The sequence below is a fragment of the Pinus tabuliformis genome, chromosome 4_1, assembly GCF_031772625.1.
Source record: "Pinus tabuliformis cultivar Carrire ecotype Pingquan chromosome 4_1, CPIR1, whole genome shotgun sequence".
NCBI classification, from domain to species: Eukaryota; Viridiplantae; Streptophyta; class Pinopsida; order Pinales; family Pinaceae; genus Pinus; species Pinus tabuliformis.
In genome coordinates, this window is record NC_142303.1 from 490475554 (window position 1) to 490495071 (window position 19518).

General features: G+C 32.6%; 1 pseudogene; it reads right to left on the reverse strand.

Moving 5' to 3' along the window:
- Positions 1 to 435: 435 nt before the first annotated feature.
- Positions 436 to 960, reverse strand: LOC149176660 (antifungal protein ginkbilobin-like protein pseudogene; annotated as a pseudogene).
- Between the last annotated feature and the right edge of the window lie 18558 nt (positions 961 to 19518).

Sequence of the window (19518 nt, forward strand, 5' to 3'; positions counted from 1 at the left end):
CCTTTGGTAATTCAAGCTATATGAAACATTTTGTTATGAATGAAGAGATTCATTTATCCAACAAAATAAAGAAGAAGAATTAATATAACTATATAAATAATTCATAAACATTAAATTAGCTTAAACATATCAATTAAACACGGATACTTATCAAAATTACTTTATAATACATTTCACATTATTAAAATTGAGAAAAGTAATAAAAATACATTAAACTAAAATTAGGCTTAATAACTTTAATTTTTACCCTTATAATATATAATTAAATTAGTTTTATCGTTTCTTAAATTATAAAATTCATACGATCCTCATGTAAAGTTCAACGGAATATAACATTTCAATTCGATGTGAACGTAACTGTTAGTGGTACATAGTTGAAAACAAAAGCGGTGACACCGTGAAAATGAATGAAATTATTGGCAGGACACCGTAACGGAAAATAAAATGCGGAACTGCACGATCGTTTTATTATATGAAGAATTTAGATAGCGACTGGTGAGCATAGCACAACATGAGAAAAAGAAACACAGCAGTGGATTTGACCAGAGATTGACATAACTAGAAGCTGTACTGCTCGTAGCGGATGAAACAGTCGGTTAGCTGAACTCGAGCACCGATGGCGTTGCCACAAATGTTCCAGATGCGGCCCCCAAGGTTTTGAAGGCAGGCGGTGCAATCAGACTCAGAGATTCCCTGATTGCAAACCCCACGCCCATAGGCGGTGGGTGAGCCTGCTCGCGATGCTTTGTAGTCGTAACCGCTGGAGGCAGTGTTTCCCTCTATATCTACGAGGAGGGATCCGAGAGTACTATAAAAGGGACTTCCGCTTGGGATCTTCTGCGTGTTACACGCAGACGATACGAAGTTTGTATTGGGCGTGCCTACAGCACTGCCCACAACCACTGCAGCTATTACGATTACTGCCAATGCAAAAGGCGCAAATGAGTACCTCATCGACATGGCTGGCTGGGTGGAATGATATATATATATAAATTCTACTAATATGAATAAACTCCGATCGACAATGGGAAATGGGAAATGCTTGGTGGAATGATGTATAACCTCTAATAATGCTGCTTCTTGCGATGCTTATCAATGTGTGGTGGCAGCCTCCATTTATAGGCTTCGTCTTGGTGGGGACGGGTGTGGGTAGCATTATATGTTGGACAGCGGTGGACCGGGACGCATGTGGTTAGTATAATACAAAAAAGGGAACGCACGACACATTCTAGCCGCCTCTCCTGACTAGACCGTTTCCCCCTCATGAGTAGGCGCAGTCTATGTGGTTCTATAATAAAATTAACTCGGGGATATGCATCCTATTTTGAGATCGGTTTTTCATAATTATTAAAAACTGAAGTGGTTGGTTGGGATTTTGAGTATAGGAGAGTTTTAAGTGTTATTTCATATAATTTGAAAATGCTATTAAGTGTGAGGTTAAAGAAAGTATAGAAAGATATAGTTCACGTGACAAGCTCAAAGAAGAATAATTTTAATTTTGTGGGAACAGAGCACCGTCAAATTTTTAAAACAAAATTAACATATAGTCAGAAAAGAGTACTTAGAAATGGAGTCAAACAGAAGGGTTCCATGGAAAATTCCCTTGTAAGCATAGCCATACTCAATTTATTAATGAATATCCAAAAGCATAGCCATATTCAAACTCCTCATAAATTATTTAATAAGAAATATATATCTATATTTATATATATAACCCCATAAATATATATAAAATAAGAAATATATATCTATATCTATATATATAAAACTACGGATCACAAAATAAATAGATTTTTTCCTCAAAAGTCTGGAAATGGAACGGAAATCGATGACTTCCCTTTGTGTACTAAAAAAATATAAAATACATATAAATTGTAATATAGAGTGCGAAAACCCCATTAAGGATGGGATATAGCATAGAGGGATATGAGGCGGTGGGGTGACGAAAGTAATGCGATTCTATTAGTGCTAATAAAAATACAGATACCAGAAAGAGCACTAAGCAGATAATACGATTGATAGAAAACCATGCAGAAATGACCATGCGTTGGCAACCAAATTTTAAGGATAAACCAATAACCTAAATGTCCATGTAAAGCACTATAATGGAAGACAAATTCCCCAAGTACCTACATTAGAGTGCTTGGACAAATACCACCAGAGAAGCATTGACATCACATTTCTACGCTATCTCAATCAACATAAGTGGAGCTCACTACAAGCAGGGTACATTAATTAACATCAAATAACACAAATTTATTCACTCCCACCCTACACAAGCCTTCATAAACTTTCATGCAGTGGAATAATTTGGGGTTTACGTTTTTAATTATATAATTAAACTATTTTTTTTAAATTTGAAAATCCATATTATCATGCATTTCATATAATGGTGTCATATGAGAAGGAAATGTGATAGAATGTTTTATATTTATAGTTTTAAGGTATAAAATAAAACACTTTTTATGAAAATAAATATTTAGCTTTTATTTCTATATCTAGTGTTATTATTTTATAATTTTCTACAAAGGAGATGTATAATCTTCATATTTTGATTCACATGATATTAAAAAATATTTGAATGTCCATTTATATATCAATTTAATAAACATGTTTAGTACAACTAAATATTCAAATTGTGAACATGTATAATTCTCTTAAAAATAATTGAAGTAAAATATCTAATATTAACTATCATGCTTTTTCTATATATAAGTAATTTAAATCATATATATTTTTGTTTAACAACATATATTCATCTTAATTGGGATCTACCAAGTACAGAGAAGGATCAAATATCTTAAGATACAAAACTGAAAACTTGAAAATATTAGATTTAGTGAAGAAAATGTATTATTCTAATGCATTCCACTTGGTCTTCATATTTTAAAAGTAGCCTCCCACAAATTTGTTATCTTTCAACATAAGAGTGAGTTGTAGTTGTGATGGCATCATTTTCTTCAAATTTTTGTGATTATATAGTCTATTTATTTCATTGCACTAAAATGGGACTCTATCGTTTGTTTTGGGTGTGGGATTGTACTAATAAAATCATCCAGTAAGAGAGTTATGCCATCTCTCTCTATTGTATTTTTATTTTATGATTTGGTAGGAGAGATGAAGAACAATGTAAGGTTGATAACTTTAATGGTCCCAACATACATTGAAGAGAAAGAATGTTTACAGATACGAGAATAAAAGCAAGTAAAGATTGTTATGTAGAACAATCAAAACCTTCACTAACTCTATACACTACAATCAATGTTGAAAAGGAAGTCACTACAACACAGGCTGAAAAAGAGATGCCCATGAAATATCCAACCTAAAAGAGTAATTTTTTGTGCATTGAAGAGAGTGAATTCATGTGGAGTAAAAATAACATGTCATTGGTATTTTGGTTGAGAAAATGGGTTCGATACATCCAAAATCAACTAATCCGCTACCAAAACTGGTAAATTGGTTTTCTATCAAATAGACCCAATTTTGCGTAAGAATTGTACAAGAAAAATTTCAATAAAGGCCCACTACTACCTCTACACAATCAAGAAACATTGTTAATAATCAAGAGGCATGCGTTCTAAGATGCATCTCACATGTAAATATTATATTTAAAAATATTATTGTATTGATTCATCAGGTCTTTTTGGTTCATTTTGATCTACCATATGTTTAATATTTCTTGCTAAGTCCTAAAATATGAGGAGTGATAGATAGATTGTTAAGGGAGATTTCAATTCTTGTGTTTCTTACACCGTTCAAGCTTTATGTTTTTAATTATATTTTGAAAGTAGTTTTATTATTTTTTAAACATAATTCATATTCTTATCAATTTCATAAATTAGTGTTATATTACATGAAATGTGATCAAGAGTTTTATCTTTATAATTTTAAAGGATAAAATGATATAGTTATATATATATAATGTCAAGAATTAGCTTTTTGTAATTTATTAAGAATGATGTTAAAAGTACTCAATAATCAATATATGATTTAGAATGATATTAAAAATATTAGTAATGAAAAATTGTTTGAATGTCTATCTCTGTATATTAAAAAAAAACTTATAATTAATTATTTGATTCTTATGGACCAAAACAATATTGTAATGTCGCTGATGAAAACATTATCAATGTTTTCATCAATCCTGGATAAAGGATGATAGATGCGTAGCATGTAAATTAATTATTAATAAAAAATTCTTTGTAAATTACTAGATCATGAGGAAGAAAAAGAATCAAAATTATATATATAATCTTCACACAATTATGACAAAACCTAAAACAAAGATATTTGGTTGCTACCCATCATGTGAATAAGGTAACGAAATATTCCTAACAGACAACCAAAAAGAAATAAAAATTAAAAAAAAAAGTTATAGATAAAAGTGAAATGAGATGGTAAAAACAATTATGATTACTATGTGAGTGGTACAATAAGATAATTAGTTATTCCGAGTTAGGTTAAAATTTCTTGCCGATGGTACAAGTCAATAAAATAACCTATTGTGAATGAAATGGGTAATATGTTTTGAATTGATATGGGAGAAAATAATTACATTAGAGTAACATAATGAATGAAAAAGGAAAAATTTTGTATATCACAAAGCAAAGGGTACTAAATAATAGCTTGTGTTGTTCCTGAATTGGAAATATAGAATATTTCCACACATACATATATTATAAATTATAACAACAGAATGAGTGTACAAGTATGCAAAGTATTATAATTCTTGATTGCGAGGTAAAATAAATATAGTTGTATGTCTTCAACTCTCTAATAAATGAAATTCAAGGTACTAAAGGTACAAAACACTGTGGGATATGAAATTCTCCTTTCCTTTTCAGAGGTATAGAAATATTAAAGGATGGGTCATAAATGCATATCATCTTGGGATTAATAAGAAGAAAGAGTTGAATAGGGTAAAAGAAAAAGGAAATTAATGGCTTTCTTAGAGAGTTGGGGTTAGCTTTTTGGGTAAGCCAAATGTTGGTAAATGCTCCTTTCTTTTTTAGAAGTATAGAAATATTAAAGGATGGGTCATAAATGTGTAAAATCTTGGGATTAATAAAAAGACAGATGAATAAGGTAAAAGAAAAAAGAAGATCAATGGCTTTCTTAGAGAGTTGGGGTTAGCTTTTGGGGGCAAGAGGAATGTTGGTAAATTATCCTTTCTTTTTCAGAAGTATAGAAATATTAAAGGATGGGTCATAAATGTGTATCATCTTGGGATTAATAAAAAAGACAGAGTTGAATAAGGTAACAAAAAGGAAATTAATGGCTTTCTTAGAGAGTTGGGGTTCGATTTTGGGCCAGGCCGGATGTTGGTAAATTCTCCTTTCTTTTTCAGAAGTATAGAAATATTAAAGAATGGGTCATAAATGTGTATCATCTTCGGATTAATAAAAAGACGAAGTTTAATAAGGTAACCACAAGGAAATTAATGGCTTTCTTGGAGAGTTGGGGTTAGCTTTTGGGCCAAGTCGGATGTTGGTAGCTCGAACCAGTTCCCTCATCCCACAGATTTCAGTAATATAATCTTTTATCTCGAGTAGTTGTTAGATTGAAGCTCTGCTCTGTTCAAGAAAACCAAAGAAACAAACAACATTACAAAAAGGAGGAAAATAATGAAAATTTTGTAATAACTAAGCATAAGCCATAATTTACATTCCTCTTTAAGATAGGTAACTCCCAACATAAAAAGAAGAAGGGAATTTTTTTATGAACCCAATGAACGTGGATTGTCAACAATAGAGCTATTTCTACTGTAAAACTTTAATTGTCATTAGCAGAATAACCTAAAGGATAAGTATATAGACCTAGCCAATGGCATTCTTCAAGAAAATAAGTATGTGAAATTAGACAATGGGGAGTTTTGGAAGAAGTTTGAGATTAAAAAAATCCCTATCGAGGACCCACAAAGTGTTGGTATGTTAGGATAAATATTATAATACTTATTGAATTGTAAATGAGTGAAACATTTTAAGACTTTCAAAACTTAAAGAGATAGAGATAATGATATTTTTGAAGCACAAATAGTGCTAGAAAGATGGTTAGTGCAAAATAGATTAATAAGGGTGAATCATTATGGTGAAAACCAAGTTCGTTGGTCGAATTGGTAAGAGATGGACAAAAAAGAGAAGAAGGCTATTCTTTTAACTCTAGAATAGAATTTCACATATACTTAATATTTTTACATGAAGGCATCATACATAAAAAATCGATGTGGTACCTAGTTGTCAGTAGTCAGTTAAGTAGAAGGATGATTACTTATGATAGTATGGAAAACAAAGTTATATATTAATATATTGTCATAATCAAGCAGGGAAGGTAGTATGACCCAGTTCAAATAAATAGGGATGGTGTGGTCTGTGGAACCATAAGTAATTAAATGTGTAAAGTGTTGAGAAATATGTGTATATGCATGTTTTTTACATATGTAGATGTGTATTAAGTATGTTATTATGTGTATGTGGCATTACAAAGAGGTGGATTGGAAAAAAAATAGCTATTGGTCATTTGCTTCTATGAGGTACAAATTGACATGACAGCTAACTAAAGACTGATTAAGCTATGTTTCTAATATAAACAAGTAAACATTAATGGGGTTTCTTAAAAGAAACATAGCTAGAATTGCAAGATACTATAACATGAAATAACCATGAAAAAACCATGTATAATCTTCATCAACAACCTACTGTGCGGGATGAAAAAGGGTCACATTGAAGGTAAAAATTTGGATTTTTATCATTTTCCCCAAAGAAAAGAAACCAATATGGGTATAACTAAGTTTACTTACAAGTAAACAACCATGTAGCTTTCTTAAAATAGAACATGAAAGAGAAGTTAACTTAAACTTACTTCATGAATAATTAATGCATATGTAGTTAAGATAAAAGCATAATTGATACTACCCAGTATTATCATATACTAATTTCAATATAGATAAGAACAATGAATCCTTCTAAAAATTTACCACCACTAAGTACATAGTGCAAAGGAATTTGTACTCCCATAATATGAAATTAATAGTGGAACTACAAGGTGGTTCATTACCAGCTAAAATAGCCCTCTGGTAAGTAAGGAATTATTGTTATGGTTGATGGATTTATGATGAAGTTTCTAACCATATGTAGGTTTCTAGTTACTTGAGTAGAGTTCTGATGCATACTAAATAACTTGTTGAATTCATAACTAGCAAGTAATGGTGCTTTTAATAAAGTTGAAATGATTATATATATGTTTCTTATACAATGATAAATGGAAACTAATGACACTGATTGTGAATGTAGGTGAACAAAATAAAATACTCCAAGTGGAGCCTCCACATAAGAATAATTATGTTGCAAAAGAAAGTCAATGCTCAAATTAAATGCAATGCAGGTATTCCAACGAGAGAAGGCTATATGGAAGAATGAGATTTTTTCTATGCAAGGAATACTCCAACTATGGGGTCAAGAAACACAGAGGATGGTGTTTCACTCAAGGGGGGAAGATGTAACACCCCTTAGTGAAAATCCTATTGGAAAAACTTTAACGATAAATTTTTATTTTAATTTATTTGAGATGTCAAGAGAATTCTTTGATATCACAGTGGAAAAGACACTAAATGAAACATTTTCACTCACCAAACAGATCTTCCCCTCCCTAGAGATAAAGAATCTCAGTTGGGGCAAGGGATATAAAAAGGGTGAGAGGAGAGAGAAAATGAGCCAAACTTGAAGGCTTGGTCCTTGGTTAGAGGATGTACAAATGAGGAAAATGATGTGAACCTACAACAAGACATTGTTGAAGGAGTGTGGGACACTACCAGTTAGGGTATTCTTTAGCTGGTTCCAGCCAATGGAGTCCCCAAAGTAGAGAAGTGAATTTGTGAATTCTTGGGTGAGACTCATATAGTCTTGAAGCTCTGAAGAGACCTTGTGGGGTCTCTATCAAGTAACTATTTTGGGAGTGAAAAACTAGCACATGGGGACAACTTAAAGTGATCTCCATTTTCATTTGTCTAGGAGGAGTGGTCTTTCTCCTAGTTTAATTCCATGGCTGTCTAACTTGGAAACATATATGCATTATTACATTTCCAGAACTTATATTGTTTTTGTAAATGATGTGAGTGAAGTGTTCTTATGTTACTAAAGTATCTCTTGGAATGAAACTGCTACTGTGAATAATAATTTTGTAAATGAAAATATGTATTAGTAATTAGTGGCTAAGAACCGTTGTTTCTTGAGGAAATTCTAAAAGCATTATGTAATATTTATCGAACCAAAACTATTATTTAATTCCCTAGGGTTTTTAGCTGAACGAAAGAATAAATAAAATCAGTAATGGGGAATTTATTGCAAGCCCTATCTAAGACTTGAGTTAGTCCTTGCCAAAAATTGACATAGCTAAAAACCCAAAAATAGTCCCTACATCACGATAGCATTATTAGGAGTTTCCTCAAAGCGAACAAAATTTGTTAATGGTTTGTTAATAATTTGTTAAAAATAGAAGACAATTTTTTATGTTCAAAAAAGATCTTTACCAACTTGAAAAAGAAACTCTACAGAAGTTTACACATGCATAGTTCACCTGACAAGCTCAAATAAAAATAATTTTGTGGGAACAAAGTAATGTAAAATTTTTAAAACAAAACAAACATGTGCAACATTATACACTGAGATTAGGTGTCAGACAGAAGGTAGGGTTCTATTGAAAAATCCATTATAACTAGAGCCACATCAATTTATTAATGAACAGAAAGAAAAACCAAAAATACAGAGATTCTAGTATTTGGGTAGCTTGTGCGCTTCTTACCTATGTAATTATCCTAGAGTTTAACACGAACTACACTGGAATGGAGAGAGAGAGATTAAACCAGAGATTACAAAATAAATAGATTTTTTCCTCAAAAGTCTCAAACTAGAATGCAATGGAAATCGAGCACTTCCCTTTGAGCACTAAAAGAAGAAAACAATACATATAAATTGTAATACAGAGTACGACAACCACAATGATAGTAATGGTCGAATACCCATAAGTCAAAAAGAATACATTTATACATACATAGTAAGAGTTGAGAATCCTAGTTAAAATTGAATGACCTTTAACATAATATTTTGTTAAACCCTCGGTATGGAACCTTAGGCAAGTAAATTCTGGCCAAACCTAGAGTTTAGCAGAGAACGAGGTGTTAGCGAAAACGAACCTGTAAATTAGCTATTGAACCCCCAAGGTTTAGTTAAAAATGCAACTAAAAACTGTACTTGCCAAAAAAAAGAGAGTAGTTAGGATAATTAATCGTGGACTTGGTTTAGATGTAAATAAAATGAGAAACAACTAACTGAGGGAAGGATACCAGAAGGTCCTCTTTACGATCCTCTCTCAGTACAATCCTCACAGATGCTCATAGGCAATCTAGGCTTCTCACAAGCCTTCCTCTCTACCCTCCAAGCTCCTATTTCCTTGCGTTGTTCCTCTGGGAGCATCTCATCCAACCAAGTGGAAAACTGATCTCGCACAGTGATCTCACACCCTGTCGGAACTGTGCAATCCTGAAGGAATTTATCCTTCTCCATGCATGAGTTTACTTTATAGGAAAAAACTTGCAACTGATAGTACATTGTCCTTAACGTTAACCTCAACTGCGCCTTTCTCAAAATAGACATGCATTAGTTTCTGATGAGGGACTCTTCAGTTAACTAGAGTAGCACTATTTGGATGCATGCGTGCATCAACTCACTGATAACTCACCATTTGTTCCTCAAACAGTTTGGAACTAATTTAACTAGACTTAACGCAGTAGACTGAGCTAACTAATTACAACTCAAATATTACTCAACCTTATCTCCTTAATTCAAGGCATAACTCTTGCATGACTTTAGAAAGACTTCTAACTTGAATTTCTCCAACTAATTAATCCATAATGAATTAATTAATTATTTCCATGTAGCTGGTGAGACTAAATTCGATTGTAATTCACAATTTAATTCAAGGAAAAATTAAATTGGAATATTCCAGATTCTATTTTATCATTTCTTGTTGCTATTTTCAACACTCCCTCTCAACAAGAGAGGAATTCAAATCGATCCCGATTGTGAACCTTTGGAATGTTATGCATACAACACTTCTCTCTATTTTTGTTGCTCCAACAACTTTAGAAACAAGAAAAACATCCAACTTGAATCAGTATGATGCATCTATCATCAAAGTATTTGACTGCTATTGCCTCTGTCAACTAAAAAACTTTACGCTTCTGCTGACTATACCTTTCTACACTGTTTTCAATCCTTCTCTATGCTATTCAGATTCTAACTGCTCTAGCCTCTGTCACTTTGATCTCTGACTGCATGAATCCCACTGATTCCTTCTGCCAATATGTACTTTGGGCTCCCTTAGCAAGGTACGATCCATGAGATAAAACTTCTTAATGGACCCTACCCAATTTCAGCCTTCCTAGGACTATCACATCACATCGCCCCACCTCACACCTAGAGGTATGGCTACATGTGATCCCTCTGCCCACTTGGATCAAAATTCCACCCTAATGGAGGTATCTACATGAGTGTATCTCTTCACTCGGTCTCCTCTCTGCTTCTCCAATTGTGGCTCCTCCACAATTTTATGAGACTTCTTCTGGGGCTACATGTTGAGAGGTAATTTACTCTCCCTCTCAACCACCAAGTCTCTAAAATTTTCCTTGCTCCTCAAGGCTTTGTATGAATCTTGAACCTTAAGAGTGTACAGGTTCTTAACTTGTGAACCAATCTAATTCACCTATCTCATGGTGATCGGTCTAAGGAAAGCCTTTCCCTTACTAAAAATAGATCATAGCCATGGTCTTCCAATATTGTGACCAATACCATGTCCTTCTTCAGTCCAGGCACATACTTCACATTTGTCAAGGTGATACGAGCTCCATCCTCCCTCTAAAAAGAAACTCTACCCACTCCTAAAACATTATACTTTCATCATCACCCATCTCTATGCGAATTTTGAGGTCTTTCTCCTCCAAGGTACTGAATACAATTTTATCACTAGTCATGTGGAATGAGGCTCCACTGTCAAGATACTAAACACAACCCATCATCAATGACACCATGCATGTGATGAGGGTAAATTCCATCTCGAACTAAGAGGCTAATGCCTCACCTTCCGATGCTTCCGAGGATCCCTTCTTGGATTTATTTGATGGGAAATTAGTTGCACAATGTCCCATCTCATGACAATTAAAGCATCTCACTTTAGACATGTCACCCTTCTTCCCTCCATGATAAGAATTCAATTTGGAATGGGAAGCCTTCCCCTTCCCTTTCCTTGCCTTACTTGCTAAGGCCAGATTTTATTCATGATCATTCTTTGATGAAGAACCATCTTGTGTGCTCCTCCTGATCTCCGCTTGCATTAGATCTGACCATAGTTGTTCCCAATCTGGTAGTTTCTCCCTTCCATTCACAGAGTCTTGGTACCTATTCCTACTCTTTGGAACGCCAAGGAGAGCGAGGTTCACCATATCGTCATTGGCAGTAGTTATTCCCACACTACCAAGCTCATCTTTGTAGGTGGTGAGCCTTTTCAGATATGTGGAAATAGTATGACCCTTCTCCATCTTGATTCTTTGAAGCTTATCCTTGAGCGTTAATTTCCTCTGGTTTCTACTGTTCTAGTAGAGGTCCTTCAATGTCTTCCACATTGAAAATGGAGTATCCTTCCCATGGAGACTCAAGATAATATGGTCTTGAACTCCCTCAAGGATGATCTATCTCACCTTCGCCACACACTTCTTCCACTCAACCAACTCTTTTGCATTAGTTGAAGTTGGCTTTGGGATTTATTGATCAATGAAATCCTTCAAGCCATTGTCTTCTAATACAACCTCCATTCTATCTTTCCATGCTATGTAATTCGAGTTACCTTTCGACGCATACTCGAGTCTCAAGCCATAAAATGCCATTGTCCAACCTTGAAGTATGATATGAATTTGATCTTCACCTGCAACTCTGAACTTCAAACTTCGAATTCTCTTCTTAGTGTACTGTTCACAACTCCGTTAAACTAGGCTCTAATACCATGTAGAAATTTCCCTACTATTCTAGATCTCTGCTAGCATGTAGAAAATCTGATGTAGGTTAACCCGATATTACAATATAAATCAAAGCATAATACTATAACCTACTTCTACTAACAAAGTTTTGTGGAAGCTTAAATATCAAGTTGAACACATAACCAGAGGAAGAAGAATCAATGCACAATACACATGAGAATACCTCGAGTAAAGCCTTAGCTAAAAACCCCACTATTTGTGTTATCATACAAGGTGGAAATACATAGGAATTATACAAAGCCTTAGTTATCACAACTAGCCAGCTCTCAATAGAATCCTCACAGATGCTCACAAGAAATCTTGGCTTCTCACAAGCCTTCCTCTCTACCCTCCAATCTCCTATTTCCTTGTGCTATTTCACTGGGATGATCTCCTCCAACCAAATGGAAAACTGATCTAACACACTCATCTCACACCCTGTCATAACTTCACAATCCTCAAGGAATTTATCCTTTTGCATGCATGAGTTTTATTTATAGGAAAACACTTGCAACTGATAATAGATTTTCCTTGACTTTAATCTCAACTGGGCCTTTCTCAGAATAGACATGCATGAGTTTCTGTTGAAGGAATCTTCAGTTAATTAAAGTAGCACTAGTTGGATGCATGCATGCATCAACTGACTAATAACTCACCATTTGTTCTTCAAACAGTTCGGAACTAATTTAACTGGACTTAACTAAGTAGATTGAGCTAACTAATTACAACTCAAATATAACTCAACCTTATCTCCTTAATTCAAGGGAAAACTATTGCATGACTTTAGAAAAGCTTCTATCTTGAATTTCTCCAAATAATTAATCCATAATGAATTAATTAATTATTTCCATGTAGCTCGTGAGACTAAATTTGATTTTAATTCACAATTTAATTCAAGGACAAAATGAATTGGAATATTTTGGATTCTATTTTTATAATTTCTTGTTGTTATTTTCAACAAATAGAAAACCCTTGCATCTAATTAAAGAAAAAAAGCACACAAGAAGGAAATAAAATGTTCCAATGATGAGGTTAGCGAGCTGCACAACCAAAGCCCAAATTGGCAACAAGGTTGGATTTAGGGATTGCAGAAAAATAAAAATTTTCTCTCCAACATGTTGCAGAGACTTACTTGATAGGAATGATTGAAAGAACGACTTGCTGACAACACTAGAACAGAGGGCGATTACCTTCTAACCACCTCCACCCATTTCAGTCGTTGATTAAAACCTGTTGAATCATAACCCTAGATTTGGTATCTCTCTAGTCCCAATGGATATCGTTACTAATGTCAGAAAACTATACATAATCGCGAATGTTCTTAATATAAATATGTGTACATTATAATACCATATATTTTATATATAAATGTATAGTTTGGACCAAATTACTATCGTACATTTCAACATTAAACCTCAGATACAAACAATTTGATATATAACCATCTCTTATCTATACAATATAATGCTCCATGTGATCAAGCATGCCATTAAAAGTTATCAAGTAGAGTTTATTAAAGATTAGAAAGGTAATTTATTAATAAATGTTGCCAAAAATAAAAAATAAAATGAAATTTGTGAGCATGTTATGGTCCTATATGGGCTTGACATGCATGGAATTTTGAGAAATATTTTGAGGTTAATCACAGCATAAATATTTTGTTGACACGTTTTGAACCATCTAGTGTGGTGCATCATACTGGATGCAGAGAAGACAATACATCACATTTGCATTGAAAAATCTTAGGTAGTTGTAAGGATTCATTGGTTTCATCATCGTAAGTTTAAGGACGTCATAAAAATTGAGAGGATGCCAAGTAATCTGAACAGGGATGACGGCTAGAAAATTATAAGTTGTTGGGTCCCCACCCTATCTTCTTCAGGTTTATATATATCTATATATATATATATATATCTATATATATATATATATATATATATATATATATATATATATATATATATATATATATATATATATATATATATATTATTTTTGGATCATTTATCTCTATGACAAATATGAATAGAGATCAATCTCTTTTTTGTTTACCGTTTTTTTCTTAATTATTTCAATTCAAAAAATAATCTCTTATTTTACTTTCTTTATTTCCCTTAATTATTTCAATCCTTCTTAAAGTATTATTAAACAACTTAATCATTTTCATAATATTAATAATTTCTTTTACAATATTATTCTTTCATTAATTTCATCTCTTCCCTATTGATTAGCTTTGAATTTGTCAATTTTTTATTTATTTATTTTTATAATGTTTTATTATCAACATCAAATCACCAACATTTAAAAAATATTATCCACACTTAATACACTAAAAATAATAAAGTGTAAAAAATAATCCCTGTAAACAAAAAGTGTTGATGTTGCATCAACACTTTCCAAAATCAGCATGAAAACCACTTACATTTAAAAAAATGTTCATACTTGATACATAAAAAAATTAAAGTGTAAAAAATAACCCCTCTAAAAAAATGAGTTATGTTGCATCAATACTTTTCAAAATCAGCATGAAAGTCACTACCATTTAAAAAAAAAACAAGTCTTACAAAAGAAAATTTGAAGTGTAAAAAAAAAATGGTGTATGTTCAATAACGAGTTTTCAAAATCATGTGAATTTTTCATTACCTCAAAAAAATAGGTAATCTCTATTTTTCTTGTTTGATCGGTAAATATGTTTAATTTTTAAGTTTGTTTCTTTATGCATTCACTAATGATAGAAGATGAAAGCTTTATTCAAAAATTCTAAAAGGAAACAACACTGCTTACACTAGTTATGTAGGAGTTTGCCTAGATCTATAGTGCTAATGAAATAAACACAAACATGATGAATATAAACTATAAACTAGATAGAAGAAAAGATTGAAATAGATAATATATTGTCATAAGGATGGGAGATCATACTAGTAAAATTTAAAACATGAAAATAGCTCAAGACAAGGTGGACAGTTCAACAGGTTTCTTTGAGGTCCGTAAAAAGGTTGGAACCTTGCTCAAGACCTATATCTTCATTTTCCAAATATATCTCATCCAACTACATTAGGGTTTTTCGTTTGGAATCATTGAATTCCAAGAGCACTTCACAAAGAAGGGACTTGATATTCCAGAGGAATTCTATGGTGGAGAGGTATTGGATCTAGCATCTATGGGTGTGACTCATATTGGAGACACATTCTAACGTCGATGGTAGTACTTCTACATTTGAAAATTCATCTATGAGTACATGGACTTCTGCAATAATTTTCTCAATTTAATGTTGAATATCCATAGGGGTTTGGGAGTTGTAACATCTTGCTACATTATGGGAATGAATGTGAGTCCAAGCACACCCTTCTACCCTTCTAGAGGTGCCTCTACGACTTCTAGCCTATTATAATGGCATGTCGAAGGGGAGAGGAGAGAATGAAGAAATTAGTAAAAGGTGAAGGAGACCGAGTAGTGTTTTAGAGGAGTAGAAGAGAGAGGACCAAGTGAAGAAGTAGCCATGAGGGAGATAATGAAAATTCCAAGTGTAAGGGGAGGGATGCACAGTATGGAAGGTTTGGCAATGGGATATAACATAGAGGGATATGAGGGTTAATCGTGGGGTGGAGAAAGTAATGGTATTCCATTAGTGTTAACAAAAGTAAAACTGCCAGAAAGAACACTAAGAAGATAATACGATTGATAGAAAAACATGGATAAAAGACCATGTGTTGGCAACCAAATTTTAAGGATAAACCAATAATGTAAGTGTCCATGTAAAGCACTATAATGGGAGGTAAGTTCCCCTAGTACCTATATTAGCGTGCTTGGATAAAAACCACTAGAGGATCATTGACACCACATTTCTACACTACCTCAATCAACATAAGTGGAGCTCACTACAAGCACGGTACACTATCTAACTTGAAATCACAAAAATTTCTTCACTGCCACCCCACACCAACATTCATAATTTTTCATGCAGTGGAATAATATAGTACCATAGAATATGCCTATCGAGGTTGGCTAGGTTAGTAAGACCTATTCCTTCCACCTTTGGAAAATGGAACCAATAATTTGACAATGGAAGTTACCGACCAAGTCGAGGAAACTGCAGAGAGAGAGTCTTAAGCTCAACTCATAAGGGATGGAAATGGCGCCTCTTTCCTTTGAAATCACCATAAACCCTTTCTAGAAGCTTGCCACATTTTTTAAATCACTACAATGAATGCGAGATGAAAACTCTCACAATGTGCATCATCATGAGATCAGAAGGATAATCATGTTGAAGGTGGAATGGTGAGGACTCCCACATCGATTGAGCATTGCGATGGTAGTAGATGTGTCACCCCCAAACATATGTTTTGTTTTTTCTAACCCATTTTGGGGTTTACGTTTTTAATTATATAACGAAACTAGTTTTTAGTTTTTAAAATTTGAAAATTGATATTATCTTGAATTTCATATAATGGTGTTATATTACTAGGAAATGTGATGGAATGCTTTCTATTTATATTTTTAAGGGATAAACCAAAACAATTTTTATGAAATAAATATTTAGTTTTTATTTTTATGTCTAGAATTATTATTTTATGATTTCTTATAAGGGATATGTGTAACTCCCCCCATACTTAATAAATGAATTACACATGATATTAAAAAATATTAATACTAAAAAAATATTTGAATGTCCACTTATATATCAATTTAATAGACATATTTGGTATAACTAAGTATTCAAATTGTGAACATGCACATTTTTTTTTAAAATAATTCAAGTAAAATATATAATATTAACTATAATGTTTTTTCTATATATAAGTAATTTAAATCATATGTCTCTCCATATAACAACATATATTCATCTTAATCTGGATCTACCAAGTATTGAGAGGGATCAAATATCATAAGATACAAAAGTGAAAACTTGAAAATGTTAGAGTTAAGGGAGAAAATGTATTATCCTAATGCATTCCCCTTGGTCATCATATTTTACATGTAGTCTCCCACGAATTTTTCATCTTTCAACATAAGAGTGAGTTGGAGTTGTGATGGCATCATTATCTTCCATATTTTTGTGAGTATATAGTCTATTTATCTTATTGCACTAAAATGGGAATCTATTGTTTGTTTTAGGTGTGGGATTCTACTAATAAAATCATTCAGTAGGAGAGTTATACCATATCTCTCCATTGTGTTTTTATTTTATGATTTGGTATGAGAGATGAGGAACAATGTAGGTTTGAAAGTGTGACTGGGCCCAACATACATTGAAGAGAAATAGTTTTTACACATATGAGAATGAGAGCAAGTAGAGATGGCTATGTAGAACAATCAAAACCTTCACTGACTTGATACACTACAATCAATGTTAAAAAATAAGTCACTACAACATAGGTTGAAAAGGAGATGCCCATGAAAGGTCCAACCTAAAAGAGTAGTTTTTTTTTGCAATGAAGAGATTGGAGTCATGTGGAGGAAAAATAACATGTCATTGGTGTTTTGGATGAGAAAATGGGTTTGATACACCCAAGATCAGTTAATCGGCTACCAATATTGGGTTTCTCTCAAATAGACCCAATTTTATCTAGGAATCATACAAGCAAAATTCCAAAAAGAGGCCCACTACTACCTTTACACAATCAGACAATGTTGTCGATAATCAAGAGGCACACATTCTAATATGCATCTGACACAAGTAAATATTATATTTAAAAATATTATTGTATTGTTTCGTCGAGTTTTTTGGTTCGTTTTGATCTACGATAGTTTCATTATTTTCTCCTACATAAGTCCTAAAATATGAGGGGTGATGCCTAAGAACATTACTTGTGAGAGATAGATTGTTAGGGTAGATTGATAATTCATATTCTTATCAATTCATAAATTGGTGTTATATCACAATGAAATGTGATTAAAAGTTTTATCTTTATACTTCTAAAGGATAAAATGAAATAGTTAATATATATATATACACACACACATTATGTCCAAACTTATTTTTTTGTAATGTATTAGTAATGACATTAAAAATATTAGTAATGAAAAAATATTTCAATGTACACCTGTATATCATTTTTATACACATATTTAATATAATTAGGCATTAAACTTTGGGAATATATATAGTTCTTTTAAAAACAATTGAGGTAAAATATTTAATATCAATTATATGTTTCTTTCTATATATAAATAAATTCAATCATATGTCTTTCCATATAACAAAAGAGATTAATGTTACTCAAGATCTACAAAGTTCTGAGAGGGATTAAGTGTTTTTGGATACAAAAGTGAAAACTATAGAAATTAATGTGTAGATTCCACATAATTCATGAAATTTACTAAATCATAAGATGAGAAGTTACTCTATTGATCTGCAGAAGTAAATTCACCATATAAAGAAAGAATCATAGACATGCAAAATGAAACATCACATATGCAAAAATATTTATCTAAGGGGAAAGAAATTTTAAAAAGCCTATCACTATCTATATTTTGTTAATCAGAGAATAGAGAATAAATACATATTGATGCTCAAGATTGAGCACATCCTGCAAGTATATAGTTTATCCCTCTGCCTGATTGACTAACTCTAGAAAAAAATTATCGGTTTTTCAAGCCCCCCAAGCTCCTAATGCTTTGCGTCATTCCCTTGGTAAATTGCCCCTATTTTATTTTTCTAGGAATTTCACACCATGGAAGTGTGCAATTTCCTTAGGTCTTCCTCTAACTGCATATAACACCTATACACATTGGAATATGCTACAACTAATAGTACACTACCTTGGAATCTCCATCTCAACTGGGTTACCTGAATTCTCTGCATCCAACAATTATTTTGGGTTAATTTATCAGTTAACTAGTTGATCATTGATTGCGTTTGAAGTTCCACCTCCAAAACCTAACCCCCACTACTTCTTCTGATAGCTCGAACTAGTTAAACTAGAAATAATATAATTAACTGAAATAGATTGCTACATATTATAAATAAATCATGCAGTTCTAAAATCTAACTCCTCCAACTCGAAATACTTAGTAGACTAGGTGACACAAGCCATGTTACACAAGTTAACATTATCCATGTTGTCTACTGATGTGGAAACTAAATTTTTCTCTACTTTTACCTAGGCAAAGTCAAACTGATATTTTCTTGCTACATTTTTAACATTCCCTCTTAGAAATAAAATAATTATAACCCACATGTATCCTACATCATTGGAACTCGAACTTCCCTTGTGAAAAGGACTTGGTCAGAATATTTGAAGCATGTACCTTTTTCAAAATGCATTATAACAACATAATCTTCCTTTGGACACAATACTGTAGATGGTGATATTGGATATCAATATTCTTGGATCGATCATGAAAAAAATATCTCAGAGATTTTGATTCAACTTTAATTAGCACACTAAACCAAAGTAGGATCCATCATATGACCAAACAAGCCAACAAGCATCTTTCTCATCTAGATCACCTTA